This window comes from Lactuca saligna, chromosome 4 (genome assembly GCF_052625555.1).
Source record: "Lactuca saligna cultivar CGN05327 chromosome 4, ASM5262555v1, whole genome shotgun sequence".
Lineage (NCBI taxonomy): Eukaryota > Viridiplantae > Streptophyta > Magnoliopsida > Asterales > Asteraceae > Lactuca > Lactuca saligna.
Genome location: NC_136420.1, coordinates 333,516,467 through 333,531,493, shown reverse-complemented (window position 1 = coordinate 333,531,493; position 15,027 = coordinate 333,516,467).

The window sequence follows — 15,027 nt, the reverse complement described above, 5'->3', positions numbered from 1 at the left end:
TTCCTTTTAATCACTAAATTAATTCATAATTACTTTAAAACTAAAACTAATTAAATAAAATGACTTCATATTAATATATTAACTTATAATATATTAATAAATTATAAACATACTATTCTCATAAGATTATCCATATAAATTGTTTGGGTGAAGTGCAACCCTAATAGACCATGTCAGGTCGGATCAAGTATATACCAAATAAGTTATGGACTTGACACTTTATCCAACAGTCTCCCACTTGGATAAGTCTAATAGTATTTACGTATATTACTTCAAGAACCAACCAGCAATCGTAGCTCTCAAAAACTCTGTTGAACTATGAAGCGCCATTTTAGATAACTGATCATATAGTCCTCTGTTCTCATGATACCAGCCAGACAAATACATGGAACAATGTCTTACTTATTGTCTGGCAGTTGTTTCTCGATTTCCGATTTGTTTGACAAAGAACTTAACTGAACACATCAATTTAGTTCTGACCGGGTCCGGTACATGGGTCAACACAAAATCATCGAGGGTCCAGATATCGCTTCTATTTCTAGAAGGAACAGGTAAACTTTGACTCATATGCTTGTTCTACTACTTGTTGAATTGTACACAAAGGCACGTTTTATAACATCAAGTTACTGACGCGTTTACATGCAATCAATGCACAACCAACTCATAGGTAACAACTCATATCTCTAGGTTTGAAGACTTATATGATATTATTATCTCACGATCACTCGAGATAAATTCCATGAAGTGATACAAGTGAGCGTAAGTTAATTCCAATACTCATAACTTATGAGCACTTATGAATGTTGTAGCAACCATTGCTATGTCTAAACACATTTAGCAATCTACAAACCCGATTCATGACAGTCTTAATTCATACTTACTTCCAACATATGAACAATTGTGGAGTGTTTAAATAACTTACTTATTCGGAAAGAATAACCTAGCTATTTTGGAAGTTAAAACATGCAAAGTGAAACACAATAATAACCGAATCCAATATGGTCTCAGAACCCTTTTGAATATAAATAAAACCACCTTTTATTTATCACCATATTGATTACACGTTATTTATTGTATAATGTTTCAAATAATCAACTTAATACTTGAATAAAAACAACAGTTGTCCCATGCTCCTAGCATGTACACTTTGTTTTTCTAAACAATAGTTATTCCATACTCCAAGTATGCACACTATGTTTGTCTATGATCTTTACTTTGTGAAATAGATCAATTGAACATGATTCCAATGATGCTCATTTCATAATCCCAAATCCTTATTGTAAATGTAAGAATTCCTAATTCCTATCATTTACCAAAAATCTGTTAGATTTTAAACTTATATGCACTGATCCTCTCATAATGATTATGCACAAGGTCACCAATAGTCATTATAGAGGATTCCAAATGAGATCAACTCTATGAAAACGAGGTCTCATATTCAAAGTACATTGCTTTGAATATCCTTCTTGCATTAAGGTTTTCTAATCTTACACAGATTGAATAACTTCCACTTATCGAGACATTTCCATAGACCCATTTTGACTATCACTTCTGAACAAGAGTTGCCTCTTTTCAAAAAATGTCAATATGGTCCTGCCAAAATTAACACTATACTTCCAAATTTCCCTAAGCAACCAATCTTTGGAAAACCTCATATTGTCCTCGACAATTGCTTAATCACTTTAGTCATATCCAGTTCTATACTTTTCCCTTCTAAATGCCTTGAGCATTTGGAATATTTAGAAAGGAGGAATATTATAGCACATGCAATCGATCCTATATCTGAAGCATATGGAACACGATTCATGATGTCTCACACAAAGACATGATACTAGACCAGTCTTTTGCTACAATATTTTTATTTGCTATGTTTTCAAATTTTAACTATGAATAGGGATGCCGTAATCATAATCGAATTTTGATAACGCAAGATATATAGAATTTCTTTAAGTTGAACCATTCCAACATAAAATACATACATACATATGTATATATATATATATATATATATATATATATATATATATATCCTTGACTAAAGATGATTAAAATCTCAATCTATGCTTTTAGAATTGTATTGAATTATAATTTCCTCTCCCTTAATTATAGTAAAACAACTTTTCCAACCACTGCAACTTCACGAATTGAAACTTTTGTTTTTCTATAATTAACATTGCTAGCCTGCAATAATAATACTCATAATTATCATGCTCCCACTAACATGATGATTATTAGCATAACACTTATGCTCCCACTAGCTCTGACATATTTCCAGAAATCAGTTGGACTTCTGAAATTTAGATTCGTACACCATTTCTTAGATAGCTCTCATGTGTGTCTAAACAATTTCCAGAACTATGAAAAGGGATGTCGTAATCATAGTCTTAATTGTTTAGACCTTTTCCATTTCTCACAAGTCCGTGTTAGTGTGCCGGTTAACCACACACGCTCCACTAACGACTTTGAGAATGCAAACATATTACAATTGCTATCTACTTAAAATCTTCTTAGTGAAAGCATTTCCTCACCATCATTTTCATGAATCAGATAGAAACCTTATGACACTTAGATTTTATGGTGTGTGAATCCCTATCCATGTGAATTTTTCAAAACCATAATCACAAGACAAGGTTAGTGACAAATTCACTCTTACATGGATTGAACTTGTTAAATCTTAATTTCTTGTCACTTGGTAGCACAAGGCCCACCAATGCTTCCAAGATGTTATGCTCACAATTTAGAATAGTCAACTTAATAGGAACATACACGGAAACAATAATTATGTCAACTTAATAGGTTGCAAACCTTAAGTCGTTTGCTAGTGATAAAATCAGGTTTTACTCTTGATTAAATCTTGAAATCCTTTCAGGATTTTTAAGACTCCCAAGGTCCTTTTGATATATAAGTTTCCCTAGTCAAGGACCATTCCTTGACAAAACAAATATTCAAGGGATAGTGTGGATTCTTATCAAGATAAACACTTCACACAATTGGTCTTAGTTGGTCTTTGTCTTATCCAAGACATCACAACTTACCAATTTCAAATGTACAGAATTAGAAAATATTTTCCACTACATTTGATAAGTGTTTTAAACCTTACTTTATGTCACTCAATGTTACAATCTTGGAGTATGACTCTAATAATTGTTTTGGAATGAAGTATGACTCATTCTCTTGATTTTAACCATTCAAACAATTCATGACTCCTCTTCTTAGCCATAAGAATGCACGAAGATGTCCTTAGAGAATCAATTGTGATATGGTATCTTAATCATTAAGATGATCATAAAACACGATAGTAAAGTACTCTCCCATCTTTTCAGATTTGAGAAACTTTTATCTTTCTGCCTAATTCGATTCTTTCCCATTCGTTCTGCCACACATCAATGCTTCAGAACTATACTTAAACTTGTAAGTATACCATATTTACTAAGCTTTAGCAACTCATGACGAATAGTCTTATCAATCTTTGTGGTGACTTGACCAGTGCACAAGCATGTGTACTCGATCCCTTTAGTCCTATCCTTGTTCACATAAGGAATTAGTCTTAATTTTCCAAAGATGAAAATTCTCATCCATCATACAATATAGCTTTTATGATTCCAAGTTTTGGTCCAATTGAAACTTGGGTGATGAAAACCTTTCCTCATTTGGTAAATTCAGACACTACCACAAATGAAAGAATCAAATCCACTTTGCTATTACTGGAAACATATAAGCAAATTTTTTTTACAAATGCCATTGTAAGGATATTTTTGAAATAAATAAAATTAAAACCCTTTTTTTCTATTTTAAAAACTTTGCGGAAAAACTTATCCTTACAATCCATATGAAAACCTTGTTGTTATCTATTCCGAAGTAATATATCATAACTCTTAAGTAGCAGCTCAAAATTCTGATCACCGAACCATGCGATCGAAACCCATCATCGCAATCAGAATCATCATATATTTCCTTTAAGCTTCCTATTTTTTTACTTTCATTCTTGAAAAAATCAACATGTGACCCATTCACATTATGTAACAAGAATCTCCAAATAGGAACTTAATAGAGTTAGACAGTGAACTTTAACTAAAGTAGAGTCAAACTTCTTGACTTGATCAACCTTATGATCTTTCAGGTAAATATGGCAGCTTCGCAATCAATGTCCCTCCCTTTGGCAATAAAACATATGGACCCTTTGGTAATGGCACATGAGACTATCTCAAAATTATCCTTTCTCTTTACCATTTGGTCAACCGAGTTGACTATGTCTGATTCCTTTCCACTAGAAGAGAAAGTCCTTTTTCTAGATATCCAATGCTACCATTGTCAATGTCCATTTAAGGTTTGGGAAGTTGATCTTCTAATCAAATTTTCTTTACTAGTGTTCCAAATCATTGTTGATTCCGCAACACCAAAAAAATAGATAAGATCACTAAGGGTCATGTCATAGTCTGTCTCATAGTAGTCCCAAAGGGACTCACTATGTTACCAAGAAAGTGATTGAACATCCAACTTTCACAAGACTTTGACACCCAACTCTCCCGGCTTGTCAATGTGTGACTTTATCTCCAAGATGTGAGCACACATAGACTATGCTTGCCAATAAGGCTTGAGTGACCTTAAACTTGTGGGTTAGGGAGAATAAATAGAGGAGGTGGAGGAAGAGAAGCATGATGTTGAGGGACATCATCTTTAAGAGGAAAACTTGTTCCAAGAGATTTGGGAAGATCATAGTTGTCTGAACCAGACATCTATAATGGGAGATAATCAAGTTAGTTGATTCAAAATCCTTAATATAACACCCAATATAAAATATTAAGGCTAGGATCCAATCACAATATATTATACTTAGAAGAGGGATGTCGTAATCTAAGTAATAACATATTTGAAAGGTAGGTGAATGACGATTCACCAATTTCCACCATGAAAAATGAAATGAATTATTAGGTTTTAATTGGATTTGAAATTCCTAGATTCTTTTGTGATTCATTGAACTTTTCAATGGCATGTTTCAATCTCAATTGTGGCCTTCAAGTTTTGTGATTGGGATGTCGAGGATCACAAAACAAGGTATGAATAACCATACTAAATCACTTGGTACCCTTAATATTATCACCTAATCAATGTGCCGGTTAACCACACACGCTCTATTGATCTATGACAAACATTAAGTCACCCTTCGTTATCGTTACTAGTCCAAGTTAGTGTGTCGGTTAACCACACACGCTCCACCAATGACTTGGTAAGGTATAAAGTGTGAATTCCATAGGCTAACACCATGTTCACATTTTTCCTAAAGTAACTAAGATTGGGAATTAAAATATTTAGTTACCTTATAATAATCATTATACTTTTAATGAGATTTTAAAGTCATTGTCCTACCCGTTCGGCTAACGACCCTCAACCGATCAAGGAAGCGGTAGGTGAGAGTGGACACATATATATATATAAATATTAACCATTAATCTGATAATAGTATAAGGGTTGAATTTTAACTTTTAAAACTCTAAGGGTTTGGAATTAAAGTTTGTGTGAGACTTTATAAATTCCAAAGCTTGAGGGAAAGTTTTGAACAATTCATAAACTTTTGGATATTCATAACTTATGAGTTTTAATTAAGTGTTTAAAACTTTTAATGAAGAGTCTCTTGGAAATCCATAACTTGAGGACAAGTTATGGAGTCCATAAAAACATTTATTAGAAAAAACTCTTCAAAAGTGTAACTTATGACTTCTTAAAAAACATTTAAAAGGAAAAACTTTTGGAATTCCATAACTTGAGGACAAGTTATGGAGTTCATTTAATGTCATAAAGATCAAGAATTATTCTATCAACAATTTGCAAACAATTCCTATGATCTATCAAAACTCATAAGTTCATGAACATCCATAATCAACAACTTTCAAGAATCATATAAGCATATATAAACTTGAAACTTTGATTATAACTTTGAAATTGGTCCACTATCATCATTACCACATCAAAAAAAGGTTTTATAAGTTCAAAACAGTTTAAGGTAATGATTATAGACCAATTCCAGCACCAAAACTCGAAAATCTACACTCAGGCCTGCCAACTCGTCGAGCGCATGAACTGACTCGGCGAGTTGGTTGAATATATGCATGGACTCGGCGAGTCATCTGTGCAGATTGTAGATTTTTGACATTTTTCAACAATTTACATCAAGTATTTAAGAAAACAAGCCTAGGCTCTGATACCACTGTTGGGTTTTGAGCATTCTAACACTCCTAATGTGTGCATGCAACCCTAATAAGCTTGGATCTATGTTTTCTCTAAAAATACATGCAAATAATAATTTCCAAGGTTTACATCCTAACTATCATAGCATGAAGAACTAGAATCATAAAATACTAGAAGAACGACATACCTTTTGATAGTGATTGATCGCTTGGAGTTTGGAGTTTGAGAGCCTAGCACCAATAATGTGAATGCCTCAAGTGGAATCACAAATCACCACAAACTTGGAAAAACCTTGAGAGAATAATATGCTATGTAGAAATAGGCCACCACGAAGTCTCACACAACTAGTTGCCATTTCTTGCAATATGTGCATCTTTATATAGTGTGAATAGGGTAAACCCTAATAATCCATGTCTTTTCCTTTCCAATGATCCATGGGTTAAAAGCTTCATGGATCATCCATGGACCCCCATGCATTCCTAGCACATTCCTAATGAGTTTAAGCCCACATTATATAAAATGCAATAGCCCATGTTTAATTAATCTTCCTTTTAATCACTAAATTAATTCATAATTAATTTAAGACTAAAACTAATTAAATAAAATGACTTCATATTAATATATTATAACTTATAATATATTAATAAATCATTAACATACTATTCTCATAAGATTATCCATATAAATTGTTCGTGTGAGGTGCAACCCAAATGGACAATGCTGGGTCGGATCAAGTATATACCAAATAAGTTATGGACTTAGACACCTTATCCAACATTTAATGGAACCATCATTTTTAATACTTAGTGTATTTCTCGGGCTTAGGATAGCCATGCTATTAAAAAACATAACGCGTTCATTTGGCAGAATAACCTTTTTCATACACAGTGTATTTGTTCGAACCAAAACACGAATAGTTACTTAATGCATACAGTCATTGTGAAACTTAGCACAACCACATGATTTGAAGTGATTGTCGCTTACTATACAATCGCCCTACACTCGAAAGGTGAGAGGCAATAATGACAGAGGTTTAGCATAATCCATAAACAAAATGCAATGAATCACAAAAGTAAGCACATGCAATTATATCTTAAATTATTAAAGACGGAACAAGTCACTACAACCAAAGCCAAAGGGCCACCAACACTTGAGGCCACCAAGAGCCATACACAAAACAAACATAAACAAATGGAAAAAGACAACAAGATTCACAATTTTTTTTTCACACCCCAAAGGGCAGCACGCGGTATAAAGTACCTTAAGAACTAACAATATCAGCACCATCACCACTAGCGCCTTCATCGCCACCACCAATATTTACACCATCACCATCGCCGCCAGCGCTTGCACCACCGCTACCAACCACCGCGTTATCCCCACCATCATAACCCGCGTCATCCTCACCAGCCACACTAATTAGAATGTCATAAGGAACTTCTCCAATGTAATCCAAAGCGTAGAGCAGCCGCATCCCAGCCATATCAAGATGCCCTAAGCCCAGGAGAGCAGCATGATCGATTGTGGAAAAATCAAATAATTCATCATTTAGGTTGGTAGTATGGCTGGACTGGGAATTGCTTCCATCAAAATCATGAACACCGAAATCTATTTCTGCTTTCAACCCAACACAATCAAATTCTTTGCAGGCAAAAAAGGCAGCATGTCGTATTCGGCTAATCCCACTATGTAACGCCCGTGTTTCTGGGCTTTCCATTTTTAGCAATGTAATAGTCTAGGTTAACCTTTGTAACCCGTTTTGAAATAATAAGAATGTATTATTTGAGTATTATGTGTTTCATGCTTAATTGCTTAATTATGTGGTTTGATTAATTAAGAATAAAACTAAGCGTCAAAATTTAAGTGTAAAATAAACTTGATATCTTTGGATAATGTTGTAGTAGTTGAAACGAGGCTTCCGAATATATATAGAACGCCCAAATCTGACTTCGTATGAGGAAGTTATGATTTTCTGAAGTTTCAACGTGGCCGTATGCAGCCCGAATACTCGATTTGAGATCGAGCGGTTTTTAGCCGAAGCAATCTAAACGAGAATCGAAGATCTCATTGTTGGTATCGAAGCGATAAAAATTTAGGTGAGAACGGACGTCAAACGAAGAAGTTATGAATTTATAACGAAATTTTCTGTCCCGACCTATTAAAATAAATAATAAAAATAAAGTCAAAATTAGCCGACGGAGTCTAAACGAAAGTTGTAGAGCGTAGTCTCACCTTCGCGTGGATATAAAGAACGTCAAAAACGGAGTTCGTATGAAGAAGATATGAATTTTCGAAGTTTATTAAATAATTAATAATTAAATTTAATTATTAAATCCGACATTATCCGAAGAGGAGTCATCGGACTCATCCGAAGTACGTCCAGCGTACATCGAAGCATGACACGCCTCGCACTCAAGTTCTTCGGATACGTAAGCAATGACGATTCCGAGGCAGTACACCCCGCGTACTCCAAGGCTCCAGCCTCCTATAAATAGGATCCGAAGGCAGCCTTAGTTCTTTTGCAATTTCTTCCTTCTCTCTCTAGTCTTTGCCTCGTTTTGCGTGCCGTTTGTGCCTTGAAGCCCCGGTAATATTCCCGAGCCCCGAAGTAAGATTCGAAGCCCCGAGGATCCCGAAGAGCGTTATTCCCGAGCCGAAGCTCTGCCCGCGAGGAGACGGTTTTTGTGAAGATCTTCTAGATCTACGGAGAAACACCTCTTCTGCAAGCCGTAGTGCTGCCCGATCATCTTCTGATCAAGTGAGTGTGTAGTTATTTTTATTCCAACGCAATATTATGAAGTATTTTATATAAAATATGTGTTATGTGTATATACTTTGTTGTTATACGTGTGAGTGTATATTCACTCTCTTCTATCTTATAGATCTGATGTATTCTCTATAAAATACGTGTTATGTGTATATACTTTGTTGTTATACGTGTGAGTGTATATTCACTATCTTCTATCTTATAGATCTGATGTATTCTCTATAAAATACGTGTTATGTGTATATACTTTGTTGTTATACGTGTGAGTGTATATTCACTCTCTTCTATCTTATAGATCTGATGTATTCTCTATGAAATAAGTGTTATGTGTGTATGCCTCATCTGTTATGTGAAATAGGTATTGATTAAAGCATGTTATACAGGTTTTTAAACAATGTATAAAAATGTATAATTTTATCTACTAATATGTTGGGTAGAACATGGGTAGATAATTGGTGTGTAATAAACAGATGAGAGGCCTCGGTGTTATTGGTATTATTCTAGTCATTCAGCAGAGTATGGATGACGACCACGGACTATTCTAGACTATCTTGTGGAACACTAGCAGGCTCATTACTTGTAGGTGTTGTGAATGACGTGTTCACCGGTGTACTCTATCCCCCACATGGTTGCCTTTAGGACACTTACTGTTGAGGAAGCCCTTCTGCAGTAATGTCCGTCCCGATGAAAATCCTGAATTAGGTTCCTTATAATAGATGTTATTTTTAGGGACGTAAAGTGAGGATAACTGGAATGGGTAATCGGGTTGATTGTTGAATTAAATATAATTATTTATTGTGGGTTGAAAACCCTACAAGCTCACCAGGCTCCCAATCCTGACCCACTCAGTTTTATTTGTATTACAGGAAGTGGCGCAAGGACGTAAGATGGATGAACCATCAAGTTGTTTTGTTTACAAGTCTGTATATGTATATATTTGTTGAATGACTTCTAATGTTATCGTTTATGCTTTATGGTCTGTATCGGAACATGACATCCCGAGTTTTGATTATATAATGAAAATACATTTCTTTTATGAAATGCTTTGGTAAACATTGTTTTATCACGTTTTGTTTTTGGGAACAAATTCTGCAACTCTTTCAAATAAAAAGGATTTACTCTGAAATTATTTTAAAAGCATAAATGAAATCGGTCTTTTCTGGCCGAGATTTTGGGGATGTCACACACTGGTAAATTCTGGCTGCTCAATCAGTTTATCCATGATACGTACAACCCTTACTTGCAAGAGCCAATCCCGATCAAGATGAAAGGCTTCTGCTTCAGCTCGTACTTCCCCAATGATTTTGTCACAGCCACTAACATCCCACTCCAAGCTTTCATTCTGAATCATTAATCCCTCATTATCCTGTATCGGGGAGTCCACCTTAACTTCCAAGGCAGACCAAACTTCCTCAGCAATAGCTTTCTCCGATGTCAGCAAAGCATACCTCTGATCAAAACCCCGAGCATCATTTTCAAGCTCAAGGATCTGGTGCTTAAGCTCAGCTTCCCGAGCGGTCCAACTAGCGTGAGAAGCCTCCATCTCATGCAACAACTAGATGCGGTAGGAGTCAGTGACCAAATAGAACATTGTTTGGGCAGCAACATATGACATGTTGTGGACCAGTGCAGACTACCCATGGTATCCATATTAGTAACGACGATGGGTGGAAAGGCATGATGGTTAAACACTATGGAATTAGTGCGAACAGACAACTGAGAATCATTTCGCAGATTCCAAGAGGGAGCAAAGAGACTAGAGCTGAGATCATTAGCAACTAGAGACCCCCACTCAGAGGAGTCTAATGAAGCAGAGTCACACTGGGCCTCGCGGGAAGGAAGACTGGGATCAGACTGTGAAACAACTTGAACCGGAACAATGGCCTACTTAGTCGCCCTATGATCCCCCTCAAACTATTGTGCATCATCATCACAAATCACTACAATGGCCTCTGACATGGAGGAGATTGAACTCAGCAGATGAGTAAAATTATGTCTCAACTAAACGTGCCTCTCGAGGTTGAAAACATCAGAGGAGGTCTCCCCCATCGCCAAGACTGCTTTCCTCTTGGTTATGGCTTGCCAGACATCTGAAATAATGTTGTCCTTGTTATCCTCAACCATGTTAGCATGACTAAGATTTGCAACGGGAGGTAGGGCAACCACGGTGATGGGTTGAGAAATCAAAGGCTGCTTTTAAACAGTTGCAACAGAACCTTCCAAAGCCAGTGTAGTCAGAGGAGGATTTATGACGAGCCGATCATCACGACATGACGGAGGCAGAGTTTTGAAAAGATCAGTCTCACGATGTTCCAACATCCCTCGATACCGTTTCTATAAGAAGTCGTTCATGGACAGGGGGACTCAACACCTGTTAAAGAATAGCTTATGAGTAAAACATAAATCACCCCTGACCCAACTCCCTCTCCATTGTCATAAAATGAGGGGGGGGGGAGGAAGAAGAGTAGAAGGGAAATAAAAACAAAATTTCTTACCATCAATAACAGTACAAAATATGGGTATCTTCCCTGGACATCTCTAAGAAGGACTCATCCCAACGCTGGCAAGAAGAACCTCTAAGAACTCCTCATACACAACCTAAATGGTTTTTAGAAGGTCGTTGGTAGCCTGATTATGGGGAAAAAGCTTGGGAGTAACATCAGAGAAGTTGTTCGCCCGGTAATGCCCACGACCAACTCGATCTTGGTTAACCCATAGCCACCTGTCCTGCCAGTTCTTTGGGGTCTTGCTGTTTGGGACTAAGACATGATCACCGTGTCGAGTAGAAAACGTGTACTTGTCATCGGTAGTGCTAAACCGGAAGAAGAACTTGAAAATAAAGGAATCAGGAAGCACGCCATTTTCCCAACAAATCATCTTGAAAACTACCACATTATTAAAATCGTTTGGAGTAAGAATTTGAATGCTACAACACTTTTTTTTGAAGACTCTCATCTTGGAAATCAGTGAGAGGATGATGTAGTCCAACATCGAAAGTCATCAAGTAGATGCCAACCTTGCTGGCAGGAAGGGAGAGAATCACTGAATCGGCCGTTGGAAATTCCACACTATCAATCAAGGAAAATCCATAAGCATCATTGAGAAGCTTGAAATCAGCTTCAGAGGGAATAATGCCAAGTTGAGAAATCATTAAATTAGAATGGAAGCAGAGAAACCCCTAGATGAAGAAGAAGACGAAATAAGAGGAAAAGGTTACACTTATAAGGAGGATCCTTACCCTTATAAAGAATAAGGAAAGGCGGAATATTCAAAATCCCGGACGTAATGATGTAACTAACTCTCATAATGGGCAGTCACGTCACCGGAAAAATCGAAGCAACGATTAAATCACAACCCAACGCGTGTACCAAGCAGTTAAGTCCAGAACATCATAGCTAGTCTAGCAATGCTACGACTACTGGACTAGGGGACTTAATGACGTGCCCTCAGCACGAGTTAGGAGTCGGGCTCAGATGCACCATAAAACTCCCCAAGGCGAACCACGCCTAACAGAGCAAGCCCGGCGAAACCTCGCACCCGTGGATGCCTCTAAGTCTAGGGCGCCCGTGGAGAAGGCTCAGCCCTGCTAGGGGGGCCTTCTACTCCACGAAAAAGCATAACGGGTCAAGACGACAAGGAAGATGATCAACACATTACCACCTGAACCAATCATTAGCTCTGACAGAACAAGGAGCACGATTTCTCAATCAGCGCGCCCGATCATGTCGAGTCTGATGTCCTTGTCTCGTACGGGCTAGCAGGAGGCCTCAATATAAAAGGTCTCCTCCAGTACCTAGAGAGGTAAGTCGTTCTCTCCAATTCACACATATAGACACCAAAGTTCGTCCACTGACATGACCTTCAGAGCATTTTCCCGAGATCCCCTCTCGGAGAACGGATGACGGTTCCACCCTGTTGTGACTTTGCAGGTTAACTGGAGTGGATACAAGTAACAAAGACCGATGCCCGATGACCATGTCGCATCAATATATATATATATATATATATATATATATATATATATATATATATATTCATGTTCCTAAATTAAAAAAAAACTATATGAAAAAGAAGAGATATGATGATCTGTAATAATCATAACTAAGTTTCCTCCCAAAATGGGCAAATATGATGATAAAAGAAGTCGAACTCTAATTCAAGAATTTGAATTTTACCAAAATATAATTGAATCTTATATTAAAGCCTACGACCAATACACGCTTCGAGGCATCATCAACGAAACATATGTTGGATACTCCTCCAACGCCTCATAAAGACAAACTTCAATGCATTGTCAACGAAACATTTATTGGATTACTGTAACGTCCCAAAAATTAAGACAAAAAATACCATTTTTTTTAAAGTAATAAAACCATCATTATGATCTTGTTCATAAAACCATAATGAAATAAGAATATGTCAATAAACATCCAAATACATCAAAGTCATATAAAATGCAGAACAATGTGGTGCGTGCAATGCAGTCATCCTGAGCTCTTCCCCTTCGAACCAGAAGTACCTGAAACATAAAATAAAAATCGTAAGCACAATGATTATTGAGATCCACAAAATACCACATACAATACATATCAAACATATAATGGGCCCCGTCGGCATCGAGCCCCACTCAACATCGGGTCCGCCCGACATCGAGCCCTGCTCGGAACAAATCTGTAAATCATCAGGCATCGAATTCTTAGCAAATTTCATGGGGTATGATGTACGCATGTGGTGATTTTTGTATGATCCCAAGGCATGTTCCTTCAAATTTTAGGATCCGTTGGTGAAGAGTGTCCATCTTCCCATCCTTTCTTCATTTTGGAGTTCTATGCTTGCCAATTCTGGTTTAGGTTGTAGATCATCATTGAAACCAACCACAAAGTCTTCTAGTGTTTGTGACTTTATTGCTATTATTTTTTTATATTTTATGTCGTATGTGCTTAGCTTCACGGACCACTTTTGCCATCCTACTTGATATCTTTGGTTTTCACATAACATTCTTAATGGGGTAATAGTTCTTACATGTATAGTATGTGTTTTAAAATAGTGTCTTAACTTTGTGGAATCATGTACTAGTGCAAGTATTAGTTTCTCAATATGGGAATACCTGATCTCAGGATCCAAGAGACTTTTACTTACGTAGTAGATGGGATGTTGGTCCCCGTAGAGATCCTTGGCTAAAAATGACACTTACAGCACTAGAGGATATTGAAAGGTATATGAGGAGTGGTTCCCCATCTAGTGGTGTGACAACCCTAAATCTATTCCCGTTACAAACCCCATTTTCACTAACGAAATACGTTAACGTACGTTAATTTATGTAATATTTGGAATCGTTAATATCCGAATATCTAATTATATGCATGTCCTAATATCATTATAAGTAATATAACTCATACGTGTTAATCTAGTTTAACCTAATAGAGTTGTATTACTATTTCAACCACTTCACCCGGGTAAAAAGTTTTAACCCCGTTAAACTTTAGCATCGAGTAGCCATGTATCGGGTACAATACCCGAGACATATAAAAACACTTGAACACTTCAATTGGACTCTTTTACCACAATCACACCTCTCTCTCACTACTTTCTCTCTCTAGACCCGAAATCGACTCCAAATCCGCGAATTTCCGACTTCCAAACGTAAGGATTCATCCCCTAACTTAATCTAATCATACTTTACTGCTTTTAGAGTCCAAAATCATGAGAATCAAGGACCATAAAGGAGTTTACGGCCTAAGAAGCTCCTTAGGTCGTAAACCCCCAAAAATCATGCCAAAGATCAAGTTTTTCCTCATGTTAAGCTAGTATACTAATTAAGGCATGTATCTAGAAGGGTTTGGACACTAAAACACATGGATTAGACATGTAAAAAGGAGTTTACGGCCCAAGCATGTGCTTAGGCCGTAAACACCTCAAACACCCCAAAAACACTTGTTTAAAGCCCCAAAAACTCATCTAGGGTGTTTGGCAATTTAGACTTGACAACAAGGAAGGCTTAAATGCATCAAACAACATCATTTGATGGCAAAAAGAGAAGTTTACGGCCAAGGCTAAGCTTGGGCCGTAAACAC